The sequence below is a fragment of the Cataglyphis hispanica genome, chromosome 25, assembly GCF_021464435.1.
Source record: "Cataglyphis hispanica isolate Lineage 1 chromosome 25, ULB_Chis1_1.0, whole genome shotgun sequence".
NCBI classification, from domain to species: domain Eukaryota; kingdom Metazoa; phylum Arthropoda; class Insecta; order Hymenoptera; family Formicidae; genus Cataglyphis; species Cataglyphis hispanica.
This window is the reverse complement of record NC_065978.1, coordinates 882,544-900,547: the sequence shown is the minus strand read 5'-3', so window position 1 is coordinate 900,547 and position 18,004 is coordinate 882,544. Positions and strand designations below refer to the sequence as shown.

The following is an 18,004-nucleotide window of genomic DNA, read 5'->3' as shown; positions in this document are numbered from 1 at the left end:
CGGCCGGCATCGTGGCCACCCGACATTATCGTATCTCTACAGTGGTCTCTCTCCGACACGCCGCTCCTTCATCTCTCTCGCTCGGTCTAGCCGTCTCTCGAGAAAGATATTCGACGAAAGTGCCACGAGAAGAACGAAGAGGATCGCGTTATACGCACGCGTGCATTATATCGCGTTCCACCGTCTTCTTCGCCGTCTCTCTCTCTGATTCTATCACTCTTCCTTCCTCTCTCCTGTTCTCTTTCTCTTTTCGATTCCACCTTCGAATCGCGTCCTACTCCGCCTTGCTACCTTGAGAAGGATACACATGGTCGAAGGATATAAGGGAAACGAAGACGGTCGCGCAGACGTTATCGCCAATGTCCTTTTCTTACTCTGGATTTCATCCTCTCATGTATGTGTGTGTATGATTCCGTCCCGCTCTAGCTTCGCTACCTTGAGAAGGATATCCGCGCGGAGAACCACGAGAGGAACGAGAAGGAGGACACGCACACATATAGATTATCATATCTTGAGCCTTGTACATTTCCCCGCCTTCACCTTCGCTCCTCCAATCCCTCTCGCTTCAATTTTATAACGCTCGCTTTTTATCTTGCCACCTTGAGAAGGATATCCACATACCAAATCGTATCCGAGAGATATCTAATAGAGGGACGTAAAGTCATCTCATTGAATACGCCGAAAGATGGCAGATACCTCATCGGCTGGAAAGACATATCTAGATATGTCGACCTATTATAAGTATTTTGTTTTATTCTGCAATAATTTTTTTATCTGCTTTATAAGGAGGCTTTCGTGTCTATTTGCCTCGGATAATCGAGGTATCTTCCCGAGTCATCGCGAGACAGACGCGCGCATGCAGACATCGAGGCCCTCTCCTCATCTCTCTGGTCGAAGGAACGCAGTCAACGTAATGGAAAGGAAGAGAGAGAAAGAGAGAGCTTCTTGTTTATGTAGAAGTGAGCTCTATCTCGTCTTCCTCCTTTCTTTTCACCGTCATTGTGAAAAGGATATCCGCGAGAGAGATTCGCTCACGGTAGAACAAAAAGAAGGTGTATGTACACGCGTACACACGTATATATACCGTGTATGTTCGTATATATACATATATCCGATTGATTCTCTCTTGCGTAGAGCAGGCGAGAAGAGAAGACGCTTACTCTGGACGCCGAAGAGAGCGAAGTTGCTGCCGGTGCTGCTGGCGGAGCCGCGCCGCTACGAACGAAGATGGACTCGGGATCGAAAGAGCGAGAGATTCGAAAGGGGGAGTCGGGGGATGGAAGCAAGGCGAAGAGGAGGGCGTGTGCGTGAGTTTACGACGAGAGAAAGAGAGAATAGGAGAGGAGTGGATGCGCGAGTGACGAGGAGGACGGGCGTTGGCTACGCGCACGAAGGGAGATTAAAAGGAGAAAAAGAAGATGGAATTAAAAGAGGAAAAAAAGGGGAGTCACGGGCAACAAGAGGCAGGGAGAGAAAGAGAAAGAGGATAAAATGAGGGTAGGGATAAAGAGAGAGAGAGACCCATGTGAAAAATGGGCACCCAGCGAGAGAGGACAGCCTCGGGCTACGTCGCGCGATGCGACCCTGCTCAGGGAGGGATTCGTTCTTCGTTTGTAAACTCCGAAACGCATCGCGTACGTGGATTCGGCCGAATCGACATGAAATCCCGTTGCCTATCGTGAACCGAACGTTTTCCTCGGACGGGAACCTCGAAAGTCCGCGATCAATTTAAAATCTTTCATTCGAACGCGCCGAATCTTTTCGGAGATAACTGAACGCGCGCGACGTTCTCGCGAGTAGATAATTCGTATTCGCGCGTTTCTTTCCGTGGGAATCGCACGTTTATGCACGGCGTGGGTGGTTGCGCACGCTTTTGCGTGGGCGAATCGAAAGGCAGATGAGAGAAGAAGGAAGGAAGAAACAACAGTTTCCGAGAGGAGTGAGAATTACTGTTTCACACGCGCTCTTGAAATATTTCTTTTCCAGCCTTTTCCCAGATTTTTCAGCTCTATTTTTCCCGTTGTATAGCGAAATGCGTGCGTGTGTATCGCGCGTGGCTAACACAATAGAGCCGACCGGTGGCTCGTCTTCTGGCATCTTTCGATCGCATGGTTTGCCGTCGGCGAAGAATCGTGGGCTCGATCGGTCCCGGACAAGCGCGCGTTACGCGCGGCTTTCTAATGTCCTCGTGAAAGCAGATCGAAGTCCGATTCTTGCCGAGAAAATTTTTCTCTATCCGTCGTCTCTGTCGACGCGCTCTCGCGTAGTCGTAATGTCGCCTTCCGCGCGCCCACCTTCCGGCCGTATGTCTCTCACGCCGACGGCATAAATGCGCGTATTGGGTACCTATGCAGATCGCATAGTGTGCGAAGAAGTGTCTACAATTCAACCACATCGATAAAGTTCACTTTTAGAGTGATGGTATGCAGAGTGTTTCGACACTCTTGTCGCTCTTAACTCTTAGATTATTATGCTTTGACCTATTACGTAAAATGTTGCGTGAAATCTTTGTTCTCGCAAAGAGAGGGGGTCGCTTTTCTCAGAAAATTTTTTATTTAATACTATATTATAATATAGTATTTTGTCAAGCCATTTACAAGAAAATATTCTGAAACAAGAAGAGAGAAAGAAACAATGGTCGTATATATTTTTAATTTTAAAAATATTGTAATAATATAGAAGATTGTTTACAAAAAATTAATTGTAAAAATTAATGTAATCAAATATGTATGATTTTTTTTCCGATGAGATTTGTAGTGAAATTTAAAATGCATATGAGATTATTTTCTACAGGATTTTTCGTTTATTATATATTAATTTATATTCCACGAGGATAAAATTGTGATTTGAAATTCCAGAAGAGATTAAATTTGCGCGCGGTAGGAACACGTCATACGCTCGTTTCAATAGAAGCATCTACAGACGACTTTGTCGTAGGTCACGTTGTCCGTAATTACAGCTATTTCTCTGAATTCCCGCCGACGAGTTATTATCGGCGAAATACGCGTCTTCTCGTCGGTAAAACGCTCGTTTGTCACGTTGTATTGTAGTGGAAAAGATGGAAAATACGAAAATCATGCTCGGTTCATCATGATCTTATCGTAACTGCGCATACCCACCCTCTCGACAGGTGAAACAAGAACCCCGGATTCTTGCTCAAACCTGCGGTGGTCACTTCGTCGTTGTATTCCCCACACAACGGGCTTCCCGATTATCATTTCTCATATGACGATGAAATGGAATAGCCTTAAGAGAAGTCAATGACTAGCTTACAAAGACAAACTCTCTTTTATGTGGAGTTTTAAATAAATTTCAACATGCTTCTGATCTTTGCCTCTTTTGCACAATAATAAAAATGACTTCTATTAATTATATGTAAACGCAATAATGAATTAAAGTCATAAATCGAACTTTTAAACTTTATGGCGTTTTATCTCACTACGAATCGCATCTCCGACTAGAGAAGCCCCAACCGACTGGCCCCAATACAAAGTAATCGAAGTCTCCAAACAAGATTCGGCATAACATGACATCTTGCGCGGGCGTTAAAGTCTCTCGGCGGCGCCCGTAAGCGCGCATAATGGTTCTCAACCGGTTCATTGGGGATTCATTCAGAGAAACGTCAATGTTGCATCTATTCACGCACGTACACCTATACGTACACTTATACATATGTACACGTGCGCGCCTATAGATCGTCACTACCTGTTCACCGGCAAAGACCGGTCAGCTCTTATACCGGTTGCGTACGTCTCTCTAAAGCAAACACCGGCGTGTTTACGTCTGGATATAAAGATGCGACGAGCCACACATATACACACAAACGAAAGAATTTAATGTTCCGAGATTGATTCCTGGATACGATTTATTAGGATGATTTAATGTGTTTTTATAGTATTTTGTCTTTTTATCCTCATTGCAGTATTTTAAAAATAGCGAGAAACATCTGGGAAATCTTGTACTATGTATTGTGTACTGATTGTGCATTTTATGTAATTGCTTGAACATATCATTTTTAATTCGAAAAAGTTTCACAAAAAAAAAAAAAATAATATGCAAAAATATGAAATATCTTAACTTCGATTTACAGCCAAAGTAGAATATTTATTCAACGTCGAAAAACGATAATTTAAAATACCAGTTTGGCCGATTGAAAAACTGCGTCCGGCTATCTAATGTTAATTAAAGATCGATGTGAAAAAATTGAATTTGATTTATCCTGTCGATAATTATATTCTAGCGACCGGCTCGCAAATCGACGGGAGCGCGTTTCCCTTGCGCGCTCGTATCGCAACGTAAAAGAATTCGAGAGATTGGCGGCAGGAAGCGCAGCAATGGCGCTCGTGATAACGGTATCGAAAGTGTTACGCATACGAGCATGAGTAGCAGGACTTACACATTCGCGGAGATTATTTGTGATTAAATACGCGTCGCGCTTCATTCGTTGCACTAGCGAACGGTCAATTTCACACGAATGACAGATCAATTATGTCACAGTGCAATACTAGACGAACTGTTCCTTCACGAATAGAATTTTTAAGTATTAAATTTTAATAGGAGTCACAATTAAATAACCTTAAATAAATAAAATATATCCTGATAGATTCTTCACAGATTCTTAGCCACATGTTATCACCATATCATCAAGTTTTATTTATATATTATATATATATAATATGTGTGTGTGTGTGTATTTATTCTTTTATAAAAATTTTTTTTATTAAAAGTTTAAGATTATTAATTTATAAGATTATAATTTATAAAATTAATTTATAAGATTATCTTAATTTTATTTTATATATTATGTTTTTTTCTTATGCATAATATATTAAATAAGAATTAATTTATAACATCAATAATCTTTGAATGAAAGAATTTTTTCAATTATAGGTTCAATTGCATGATCTATGATCCATATGAAAACGACTTTACACACGCTGGTAATTATTGAGCCAGGCATAGAAATGTGCGTGTTTAGAGCTCCTCTCTAATTTACCGTAGCGCCACTAATCAGTCACCGTGGAAAATTTATTCTCGCGAAATATCAGCGTTGCGCACGTCTTCGTGCAGAGCCGCGCGCCACTGAAGTGGCGTTTATCGCGCAGTACGTCGTTACGGGAGTCCTGTAACGATTACGTGCGAACCGATCCTGCATCGATCGGCGCGCCAGGATAATAATTGCCTAGCGCGAACAATAAGTTGATCATTGGAACGACCAAGCGCCCTTCATGCTCGGCTACTGTTCCAAGAATGCATCGTTGAAATCTCGAATATACTTATTAGCTAGAATTTAAATATAAATTTTGTTAGTTTTTAACAAACAAGTTTTAGTATTTTATGATTTAAAAATTCATAAATTTTTTTACTGATATAAAAATTTCTTTTTACTGATGAAATTTTTTTTTACTGATAAAAAAATGTTGAAAAATATTTTCTCTGTGTCAAATTTATTTAAAGATATGCAATTCGAAAATTTTTTTTTATTAATGATAAATGTAGAAAAGAAAAGTCATTGTAATCCATTTCCAACAAAAAGGTCATGTCAAAGTTCTATCAAAAAAAAGTTTCAAAATTTATTGTTGCTTCTTTTCCGTGATGCTGATTGATTCTTTCGCTGCGAGCAATTGTCACATAATTTTATTTCTTTTGAAAAATGAAAATTTACTTTAAATATTACTTTGTCATATTGATACGCTTACAGATTATTAATATAAGCTCAAAATGAACTCGAGCTTATTAATTTCTCTAAAAACAAATTTAAGTTTACTTCAATTTTTCAAATTTTATTAAAAATAAATTTTAATTTATTTGCCCTAAAAATAATTCATTTTTTACTTTTCCTAAAAATAAATTTAAATTTTATATTATTTGGAACTAAAGGGAATTTATAATTATCAAAATTTTTCCTTATTTTCATAATTTTGCTTTGAAGATTATACGGTTGACAATTTGCTCCGCCAATTTCATCAGTCAAAACGACGCACTTTTTGTGCGAATCTTTCTGAAACATTGTCACACGCCTTTTCAGAAGGCGATTCATCCAATTACGTCGCGGAAGTGACAGTTAGCGAAATCAATTGGATTACCGCATCGTTGTCGATGTCGTCGTCGAGGAAAAACCTCGCAAATTGCGGCGCGCGGTTACAATCGCTCTCGTTTCGTCGCGATCATTAAACCGCGCGCTCTGTCGAGTCAATGAAATGTCCTCCTTATTCCGTCCGTCTCGCCCTCCGAAGAACGCGAGACACATGTCTGAACGGGGTAACTGTTTTCCGTTCTTGCGAAAAGTTAACGGACCGCTCGAGAAGTGCATGCTGCAATTTCGCCGACTTATGGAAGCGGCGCGCGGGACAACGATGTAAGAACGGTCGTCGGATAATCGCGCGATTTTATAAATACCGTTACGCGAGGGCGACTTAATTTCCTTCCCGATCGATTTATCCCGGCGAGACGGAGAAATTCCGTCGTCAAGTTTCTTTGGTCGCGATACCAAAGCGAGACTATTTGTATAACTATGTACAATTGAAAATTAAAGGGAGATTAAATTAAAAATTAAATATAAAAAACCCATCAAATGAGGAATGTGCTTTCCTTCGAAATGGAAATTAATTGGAAGCACACAATATAAAATATATATTTTTTGAAATTTTCAAGTGAATCTTATTTTTTTGCAAAGCTTGAACAGATAATCTTCTCGCTATGATGTTATATAAGAGAGTGATTATATTAATAACTGCTCTTAACCGCTATGCCAGTTAATTTGTATTGCGTTCGTATATCTTAAGAAAGATATGCGATTAATGCTGACATCGTCGGTATGTGTGCGAAGGCATCGGCCGAAGAAAGTTCTTTTTCTGGTTCGGCGAGATCCTCCCGACAACCTGATTTCGCCGATCCACCTTCCACTTGTTGGCACAACGAGTTGTTTTCGCGCTGAGACTAATTGCATCCATTAATCGTGACTCGATTCGGTAATTCAGATTTAGACTCGTTTTGTCAGTGTCTTGTTTGTACGCTGAGATGGCTCGTCGATTTCTACAAGACCAGTTTCCGTCGTAATTATAATTAAATACGCTATATATCTCTGTTGTTTGAAATGTAACAATATATCATATTTTAACAACAAGCTTGAAATAAAAATCTGATTTAAATCTATATTTATCATATATGTATATATAAAATTAATATACATTTTAAGATTATAGAATTACATATATATATATATATATATATATATATATATATGTAATTTATTATATATATATATATATATATATATATATATATATGCATTATTTTATTAGGTCGAATTTTTTGTGTGCTTAAAATGCAAGATGTATCAAGTCCGTGATGTAAGACTTAATATATAATTCAATATTATTAATAAAAAGGAGCTGACCTCGCAAACTTTGCTATTTCCAAATGCTTTTTGTCTCATAAGGATATTAAAAATGTGCAGATAAATATTAAAGATAAAAGTCCAATCTCTCGCAAAAAAGCAACGTTAATGCTAATTACTCACGTAACTTAGACGCAGTTTTAATTACGTAATGGCTGACGAAATTTATTAGACCTTCATCGCGTCTTCGTGCTATTACGTAGTCGCTTAATCGTTCGACGATAATCATGGTGCCATTAACGAAGACATTGATCGTGCATTCAATGACGCAGTTCGTTTGGGCATCAAACGTTTTAAAAGCATAAAATAAAATAAAAACATCAAGAAGTCTCTTCTGAAAAAAATACAGAATACATTACAAAATGTCAAATATTTCGAAGCGTTAAACAAATTAATAATCATATTTGGCTATCATATGTTTCGACATATTATTGTTAAGTCACGATTGTCTTAATAACCTCGAGCGAGAAAGTAAAATTAGAAAAAAAATAGTTGTTGTCCGCACAGATCGTAATGAAACGATAATTTATGATTTTTATCTCTGCTACTTCAAGTTTTACAATATTTGAAATAATAAATGATCGTGCGAAATACATGCTTCAATAAAAACTTATCATTGCGATTACACTTTTAGTAAGTCTTTTTAATAAAAGCTGATTAATCGTTAATTATAATGATTATATATATATAATTATTTCCCGATACTTATCGCGATCGATATTTGTATAATATAATAGTAACATATAATATAGTAATATTAAAATGCGCTATGATAATAATCTCGCAATAATTCAAAGGATTCATGAAAAGTATTCGAAATAATAAAATGTCATTCCAATAACGACTCAACTCGATAACTCCAACTAATAATTAAAACTTTGTTTATCCGTCATTGCAGCGGGGATTATTTTTGCATAATTTAAACATTTTTCTCCAGCCCACATGGATGCACCTTGCTTATTAACTTCCCGTCGAATATGATGCCTATGTAACTTTCAGCATAATTATCGTTTCGAGTTAATGGATAAGCATAAAGCGCCGTGTCCAGACTTACATGCACGCCGATGTTTCCCGAGATTAGATTGACGATCGTGTTCGGAAAAAGGGTCGGAGAGAAGGCAGGGGGGAGGGAGTGAAATACTATTAGATTCGTAAAGATCGTGAAGAGGATGGCACAAAATTTGCATTCTTTTTCGCTAGAGTTATTTTAATACGTACAATTCGAAAGTAAGAGAGAAGTTGTGACGTGATCATTCAACGCTTGCATGATAAACCGACTAGGGTACATGATGCTGCGAATATTCATATACATGTGTGCAATAGGTATGTGTTGAGTGCGACATGCATGTGTGCGTACTGCATGTAGATGTGGTAGATGTTACGCTGGGCCTATATGTATATGATTTGTGAACGCGTCGAGCCTGACCAGTAGCCATCGTGGATCGCAACAGGCCATTGGAAGGCCCGCCATTAAAAAGCCACAAAGCACAGCTTCGACATTGTTCATTGGGCAAATAATTTTTGATGTTTGGTGTCATCCGCCATCTTAGATTCAGCTGAACTATTAGATAATATTTTTTTTTTTATACAGAGTGTTAGGCGCACGTACATGAGCGAAATAGTACATTTTGTGAAAATAATTTTCTTTTCATTTCTCAAAATTTAATTTAATTTAAAATTCATTATTATCCCTTTCTAACATATTTTCAAAACTTGACATTAAGCATTTTTGATAACTAATCTTTAGGTTATTAATTTATTAAAGCAAATATCACAGCTGAAATTACAATAATTGAAGAATAAAATTTCTGATATTTAATTCGTCAAGATTCTCTGTCCTTTTTTTCTTATTTTACGATATAAAGATGTTTCGATATGTACAATGGAAATATGATTCTTTCGACGATAGTAATTTATCTAGTTTTCAATTATTATATAAAGAAAGCGATACAAAAGTAAGCATGTATCAAAGTGTACTTAAGCCTACTTAAGAAATCGACATGTATTAATCACAATCTTAGTTTATTTGCTTTATTCAACGATCGTCATATACCTTTGCTTCTGCCTAGAGAATGCTAAAAGTTTACCGCGCCGCTTTTATGCCCGGCTGCACATGCATTATTTATCTCGCCGCTCATTATAAAATCAAGCGAATGAAGAAAAAAAAAAACAAAGAGAGGCCATCATTTATTTCTCGATCGTTGATAAGTTTCGCCCGAGGATTTTCGCACGATTAAAAGCTCGCCGTGGAAGCGCGATGCAAAACGCAAGGCTCGTTCCATCATCGCTTGATACGTGGTCATTAGAGATCTGTTAAGGTGTCGTCGTTTAGCGATCTTTTATTATGCATAGCTCAATTACGATAGGAGGAAGAAGAAGGATGAAGCTGACTGGCGCGCGACTCGCAATCGCTTCTTCTACCGGCTTTACATATTGTCCAACGATGCGTGGATAAGAGATAATTTATCATTAGGCGTTACGTAATTATCGTTGATTGCGCGTCTTTCACAGACGTATGCGCGGAAAAACTTCAATCCTCGAGAGCGAGGGCTCTCGCATATATTAATTACTTCATGATTACGCAATACTGCGACAATATGCTCTGTACGTGGCCGCGGTAATTAAGAACGAAATAAAAACGTCCTGGATACTCCTCTCTTGTACGCGCGTTAATTACATGCGGACACACGAGAAGCGCGCGTATAAGTTGCGGCAGCGTAAGCCGAAATGCATCACGCTCTTAAACATTCTCGGGCGACATTAAGGTCGTCGTATGTACATCGGCGCGATCATATTACCTTTCCGTGATTTAGTAGCGGAGAAAAATTGGAACCTTAATCTTCCGCGCATTGCGTGATATCTGATACCTCGCTACTTTGTATTGAATATCCGACAGCTAAATCGATCTTAATTAGTTATTCCAACTAATCGCGTGGAAATATCCCAAGTGTACATATGTTAAGTGTGTATATTCGTAATTTGATCCTCGAAAAATGCGCATGTAAAATTTATTTATACAAATTAATATATAATATAATTTTAAAATTATTATATTATATAATTTTAAAATTATCAAAGTATTTAATTATTAATTTAATTTTATTGAAAAATTGGGATCAGGTGAATATATACATACTATGCATTAAATATTGTCAAAAAAAGTGCTGGCCACATATTGCAATGACAATAGTTGTACAATATGAATAATATTCACAGACAATAAATGTTAAAGGATATCATCTTTCTTTTTTCTTGAAAAAAAATACGTGTTCTTAATGACACAATATGACATCGCGCGATGCGGCACACATTTCAAATAGTTTTCTTTGAGGATTTCCGAGATTCCTTTACCATTCAAAAGATATCACACCTCATCCCGTAAGATGTACCGCGGATTTTCCATGTACACGTTTCTTTCTCTTCCCCGTCTTTTTCGAACGAGGTATTATCGTCCTGGTAGAAGATTTTTTTTTCCTTAGTCATTCCAATGACCTCTCCGGTCGAGCGTATATATAGGCCTACCTGCTTCTCTCGCTCGTGAGAGATGTTGTATACCTGGATATACCTGAGATACACGGCTAGTATTTATCTCAGGAGCGCGATCCACATGTGTGTATGCTCACATATGAGTACACGGACGAATCGTCGCACGCCCACATTTACGCTAGCTAAGTGTGTCCCGATGTTGAATACCGATGATCGAGATGGTGCACTATAGAAAACGTTAAAAAGAGATGCACCTGTCAGGCCGGGGAACACCCCCGTCCAAGGGTTTACCTGGCGGGGCGTAAAAAGCTAAAAAATTTTTAGCCCTACCTTTCATTTTAGAGAGTGTTTTCCTCGTAACTATTTCGTTGCCGCGGGAACGTCATATACATATGTTTGATGATGCATTCAGAAACATGCAGCCGTGAGAGCAATCTCTTTTTTTCTTGGCTCAGCTAAGTTCGAACGTAATATTAATTATTTATATTATCAATACAAGAGAGATTAATAATTTATTGTAGTACAGTTAATTTTTATATTCCATAGTATTCTGAATATAATGTTTAGCTAAGTAATTTTAGTAATCTTTATTATAATTTTCTTTATCTTTATTTATAAAGAATATTTATAAATAATCTTTATTTGTAAATATATCGCAATGGACGATAATATTTTTGATAAAAATAAATGTAACATTCCAACACATCTTTTTTTCTGATAAAAAATATATAATAATTATTTCTCTTCAACATACGATATGCATGCATAGTACAAATATTTAATTTACTAGCAAGTGTCACGATATTGCGTATTTTTGTGACAATTATAACTTGATTGACTTTTCTAACGAATTATTTATAATAAATTTTTATGGAGTATTTTTAACATAATAGAATTGATATTAGACGCGCGGCAATTTCGCGATAAGGAACAGTGAACCTGATTGCGCAAAGGTGAATTTGCATTCGCTGTCGCTGTGGCGCATTACGTAATGCTTCGTATTAGCGTACGCAGCGTGGGTTGCCCGTTGAAATATATAGGGGTATATAATTATGCGTATCATAATTGTGAAAATGGAAAACATTGACGTGTGATACCGTACGCTGTGTATAATCAGCGTGGATCGGATTGTGTCATTAATCAAAGTCATTGCTGAATATACTTTTAAGAATAACAAATAATATTATTTAATGTCGTATCATTCTAATGTCCAGCAGGTATACGATATCCTATATTAGAAATGTGCTTCAGTAATTTCCTAAAAAGTTTCTTATCGCTAAAGCGCTGTTTATTAATGTCTTAAATTAATTATATCTACAGTTAAATGAATATTTGAGATCAGAATCATATCATACTTTCGATCTCGGCGCGGATCTCTACGTCACATGTGACATTATATCAATCATCTTTAAAAATCCGTTTCTACGATTTCCTTTGATTAATTCGATCAATTACGTAACCGTTTCAGAGACACGATTTTACAAAAGATCTAATGTCTGAATGAGAACAATCATTTAACACTTGTCGCCTAGCTTTTATCCGGCATCATACAAATTAAATAATCGCTTTTTAGAAAGGCAGCACTTTCGCCATCGCATTTAATCTATTCGTATAGATAGAACGACATGAATCAGCACAAAGTAAAAAAATAAAGATTTATATTAAGAAAATTTTTGTCGATGGATTGGCAGGATATTTTGAACGAAAGAAAAATATTAATAAAGCGTAAAATATATGTTACAGAAATTTGTTACTGTCGCTCAGCGAAAAAATATAGTAATACAGGGGTATTTAACGTAGCACTTTATTTATTGTATAATTATCTAATTTATTATTCAACGGCAATGATTATGTAATGGTACTGGATATTTAGATTAAAAAGAGAGAAAAAATTTATAGGAAATAAATTTTAGAAATAATTATAAAATAATTATAAAATAACATAAAATAATAATTATAAAATAATATAAAAAAATAAGATGGATATTTGCTATTATAAAAATAAAGAAAACTCTCTCTCTCTCTCATTTCCGTAATCTAATAACATTGAAACATATAATTCTATAATATTGAAACATATAATTCCTATTACTTAAAAAAATTAGATTGACAGTGAACGAGAAAATCTGGTAAAACACAAGAGTTATTATACACAAAACTTGACGTGTATTATTATTCATTCGAGCTAGAACATCGATTTCTCATTTCGCAAATGTAAAAAGTCATCGATCGTTGTAATCGATGCATAAGATATTTAATAACAAATGCAACTCCAGTTGCAATAGAATCAACGCGGCATTTGCAGCTTCGCGCCGCATTCCCATCTAAAACCGTATCATTAAGTTCAATTTCACGCGGCGATAGCCTTTCCTGCCAACGCGACGCGTACAGCGCTCCGTTTCACTCGCGCCGCCCAGGTGACTCGCTCGTAAATCTGTTATACAGTTACAGGAAATATTATCCTGCATCTAGACAAGACCTGAATGCGTAACGCGAAGGACCAGGTAGCCGATCAAGCCGGCTAGCCGGCCGGTCGTGAACGCGGGGTAAGAGTAAAAGAGATAAAGAGAGGGAAAAGAGAAGGCGCGAAGGGCGGGATTAAGGGGTAAAAAAGAATAATAACGCGTAGGAGACGTTATGCGATACGCGGCAATGTCAATTCGCGCGAAATCGCAAAAAATTAAAAAAAAAAGAATAAAATAAAAAACGCAGCGAGAGAGTCGGCAAAACTCGGGAATGCACAGGCGTTTTTCTCTGTCTCTATCAAGCAAATTGCAATTTTTTTTCTTTCTATTGCGACGTGATAAGTTTGTGGATACCTTTGGCGTTATTAATTACGATCAGGCATGCGAGACGATTCGTATAGGCTGCCGCGCTGGTTCTCGAAACCTATCATAATTATTCGACCAATCGTTCGAGTGTGCGCAAACGCGTCTTGTACATTTTTCATGCTTCAGGAACGATAGAAACATATGAGCGTATTCCGATGTCGAATCGGGAGCGATTTATGGATTGTCGAATGCGGGCATAGTGTAAACAAGTGCTCCGTTGGTTTATGTTTATTCAGGCGGAATGGAAAAAAAATCGCCGAAGTATTTCAAGCGTTACCGCGTCTAATACGATAATTTCGCTGATCTCTTTTTTTTTCTTCAACTGTGTTGAATTGCAGTAATTATATGAATTGACATATGCAAATTTCACGTTCACTCAATGCTTTTGTTCGATATCATTTTGTCGAGGAGCAAGATCTTTTTTACCAATCTGAAAACTTATTGTTAGTTTGACACAAAGAATCTTCATTTTTCATTTATATATTGAAGTTGAATATTATCAAAATTGAAAGAAAATTCAAATTATATACATATATTTTCTTTTTCACTGAGAAAAATGAAATCAAACGCGATATATTTGTAGAATATTTTTCACTTAAAAATCACAGCCTCTTGTGCACGCATCGTTAAAAATCCGTCAAAAATATTTACGTAAACGATGCGTCATGCCAGCTCGGGGATGCCGATGATAACAACGTTCTACAAATTTTCATTAACGACATGTCCGTAAGATTATGGCCCTCCGGGTAGAGTGTGATCTTGATTTATAGAAATGCGCTGCCTTGATTTCGCGGTATAATGTACTTTATGAAGTCAATGTTATTTATGCATTTACAAACGGCGGAGACGCGCGCCCGCCCGATTCGCGTTTTCATGAGACTTCCGTGACGAACCGGTCCGAGATAAAGGACTGATAAATGACACAACGATCTTAGTAGGTATCGCGACCAACACGGTGAGCAGTGGATGATCGTCCGGTGAGAAATTAAACTTTTCCGCTCCGTCGCGATTGCGCCACGCTAATTGCCGGCGAATATAGGAATCGATGCGAAAATAAAAAGGAGCTTTGAATTATAGCGATTTCTCGGGGCGGAGCGCCAAGGAGCTAATCTGAATATCAATGGCGGAAGGAGCTCGTACGACGCGGCGCGTTGGTTGCAGCAACGCGCGTCATCCATCGCACGTTTCACGTCTTTATTTTGCAATGCAAAGCGTTCTTACGGCGCGACGACCCGATATCGCGCATGACTATCTCATCCAAAAAATCACATGCGCATATAACACGTAATTTCTTATCGTGATCAACGCGTGTGAATGAGATGCGATAAAAACGAGTGCAATGCAACGTCGATCTCATCGGACTAATTTAAACGTCTCTTTGACGATCTGTCATTCTGTCAATCCGCAGGTACACGTGAGGCGTAAATTTCCGCATGATTTCGTTAAGATCATCTGTCAGATTAAACTTATAATATATAGCGATACGAGGGAAAATAAGTGATACACGCGTTTGCGGGACGAGCACGAGAGCTCTCGATTTTGTGAAAAGCAGTCATATCATTAACATCCGACGTTAATAATCGTGTTATCTGTGATAAAAATAAATAATGAAGCAATAATGGAGGAAATTGTATAAACGGCCACTTCCCGTATTATCTAAGAGTCGATTCGACGAAGATGTCAGGAAACGTCTTTAAAACATTTCGCAGGAAGTATTATCGAGTATTAAGGCCTTATAATCCGTTCACGTAGATCCATTTAGCGTACGACAGTGATACAACTCGTCGCGACGCATGCCGGAGGCTAGACAGCGTCGTCGTCGATCTATCGATTTTGTCCCGCGTGTTTATTTTATTACGGAAGGAATTACAGCGATATATATATATATATATATATATATATATATATATATATATATACCAAAAAGTAAAAAGTCACGTATTGCAGAAAACGAATATTAGATACACGACACGACACGGCGTATTAGCGGCCATTAATATTTATCATGCCATGGTCACTTATGCGGTTCTGCACTAATCATATTTTGTAGTATATATGTTTTTCGTAACAGCGCATAGTGATACCGTTTTCTTGCGCCATCGATATTTTTTGCGATAATTTATTAACATTAACTAATATACTGATAAGTAGAGACGATCTTGTACGAAATAAAATTAAGCCGTAATTTTAATAAATTAACATTTGCTAATTAGATTTTAAAGATATTTTATCTGTTCTATCTGTTCAATTTAAGAGTTACAATGATATTTATATTATTCAAAATTAATTATTATTAATATTACAGTCGTAATAAATAGCAATCTGTTTTAGTTTAATGAAAAATAAAATCTATAGTTAGAAAAGAAATAATTCTCTAACAGTCTCCTACAGTAGTTGTTTTAAGTGATAAATTCCACAGGAAGACTTAGCAGGAAACGTTTTCACCCTGTCAAAAGCCATTAAAATTCGTTGATGGCATTGTTATAGAACTTATGTTAGTATCCCCTGCCGAATTGCTGTTCGATGCGAGCACTAAACTTTTCAAGCGCCTTTTGCACGCGTGCATTTGCGTTTTCCTTCATACGAGAGTGTATCCCCGCCGCATTATTCGCCACAGGCTGTAACCACTATCGTTGTATCATATCGTCATATCACTCTCGCGATGCGGACCTTTTGCATTGCAAAATTCGAAACGAGAGTCGCATGTATCTTCTCGCCTCTATCTCCTCGCCTGCTATCGGTCGCGGATGCGAGCATCGGAGATAGGATTTAACGGACCACGACCGATGTATACGCGCGCATATATCGCACACTTAAATGTCATTCCATAGCCGGATGTTTCCGAGCTGCGCTCGTGATTCGCGAATAAGACGATCGCGAATGTCGCGGCGCCGTCGTTTCTAGAGACGAGAGCCGGTCTTCGCTGGCGCCACGGTACGATAACTATCCTGGAAAAATGGCCGGTATTAAGTATCATTACTCTCCACGTAGTGTAGGCATGCGATTTTTTTGCAAGCGATAGGCATGTAATTTGATTTTCATTTTGAAATCGGCATTGTATAATAATTTGGAATGAATCTGAGATAAATTTTTTTGGCATCTCTAGAAGCGAATAAAAGTTGAATATTTGATATTTTTTTTTTTTTTTTGCTTAAATAACGATTTATATTGATGATTCTGATAGTTGATAAGCCGTAATAACAAATTTTAATTATAACAATGATTCGAGAAGAAGAAATTTTGAAAATGACAGATACAAATTATAATCTATCTGATTAACGGTCTTTATTATCTATCGTGCGGTAGTTACCACGCTTTTACATCCATAATTATGATTACTGTAACAAAAATAAAACTCTCGATCTCATGTAAAATATCTGTCAATGCATACACGTGGAAAAATAGAAATTTACGAGTAGGTATATAATAACCGTAAAGTATGACTGATTTATACGTTTACGAGAACACATCGCTTACTTGCATAAAGAATATAATCAGCTGAGGCGGGCTGTAAATTTCGCGACGCGTGTAAACGATACTAATGTGACCATATGTTACGTGCTCGTTCATAAGGAGGATCCATTCATCTGTGCTAATTAAAGTCGATTAGAGAAAGAGAGAGGAAAGCAATCTTAATTAATTATAAAACAGAAACCCAAGTCTGTCTGAACACGACTCTGCGTTCTGTGCGAGAGTCATTTTCGCTCCCGTACGTTGCCTTCTTCTAGACAATCTTTGGGTTCAGCTGGACAACTCACTGCAACGTCTATTACTAGACGCGGATACGCACACACTCGCGCGTGGCACACGTATATGTATATACAAAACTCCAACCAATGCTCTCGAGCGTAAATCATAACGCATAACCGTTTCTACAGCAGGCTCCTCCTTAGTGATACGCGCATATATGTATATGCGCAATCGTGTGTGGACTTGCACACATCGCCGCCGTTTTACCATTATCTCCTTTACTCTGGTCCGATCTATTTGCGTGCACATATGCTTAATATATCTCCCCCTTTCCCCGTGCGCTTTAATAATGTGCGCGTATACAGCATTCCCCCTGGGCATGGCGGTGTCAGAGATCGATGAATTATCGGATCCCGATGCGTCGCACTTGAGACAGCACCGCCGCAATTTCCGACCAGCAATGCTCGCAGTATATGAGATGAACGAGAATGATCAGTTTTCCGAGGGGGAAATTATATATACATATAAAGGAGCGGTCGCTTCCGCAATTCCGTGGAAGTGTATCGCCCCGGGCTCGATCGTACCGGAAGATCGCGGC

The 18,004-nt window shown here is 37.7% G+C and overlaps 1 long non-coding RNA gene across 1 annotated transcript in view; it reads left to right on the top strand.

Annotated features, from left to right (window-relative positions):
• The window catches only part of LOC126858549 (uncharacterized), an 89,205-nt gene that overhangs the window by 50,880 nt on the left and 20,321 nt on the right, over positions 1-18,004 (top strand). The gene's annotated exons all lie outside the window — the stretch shown is intronic.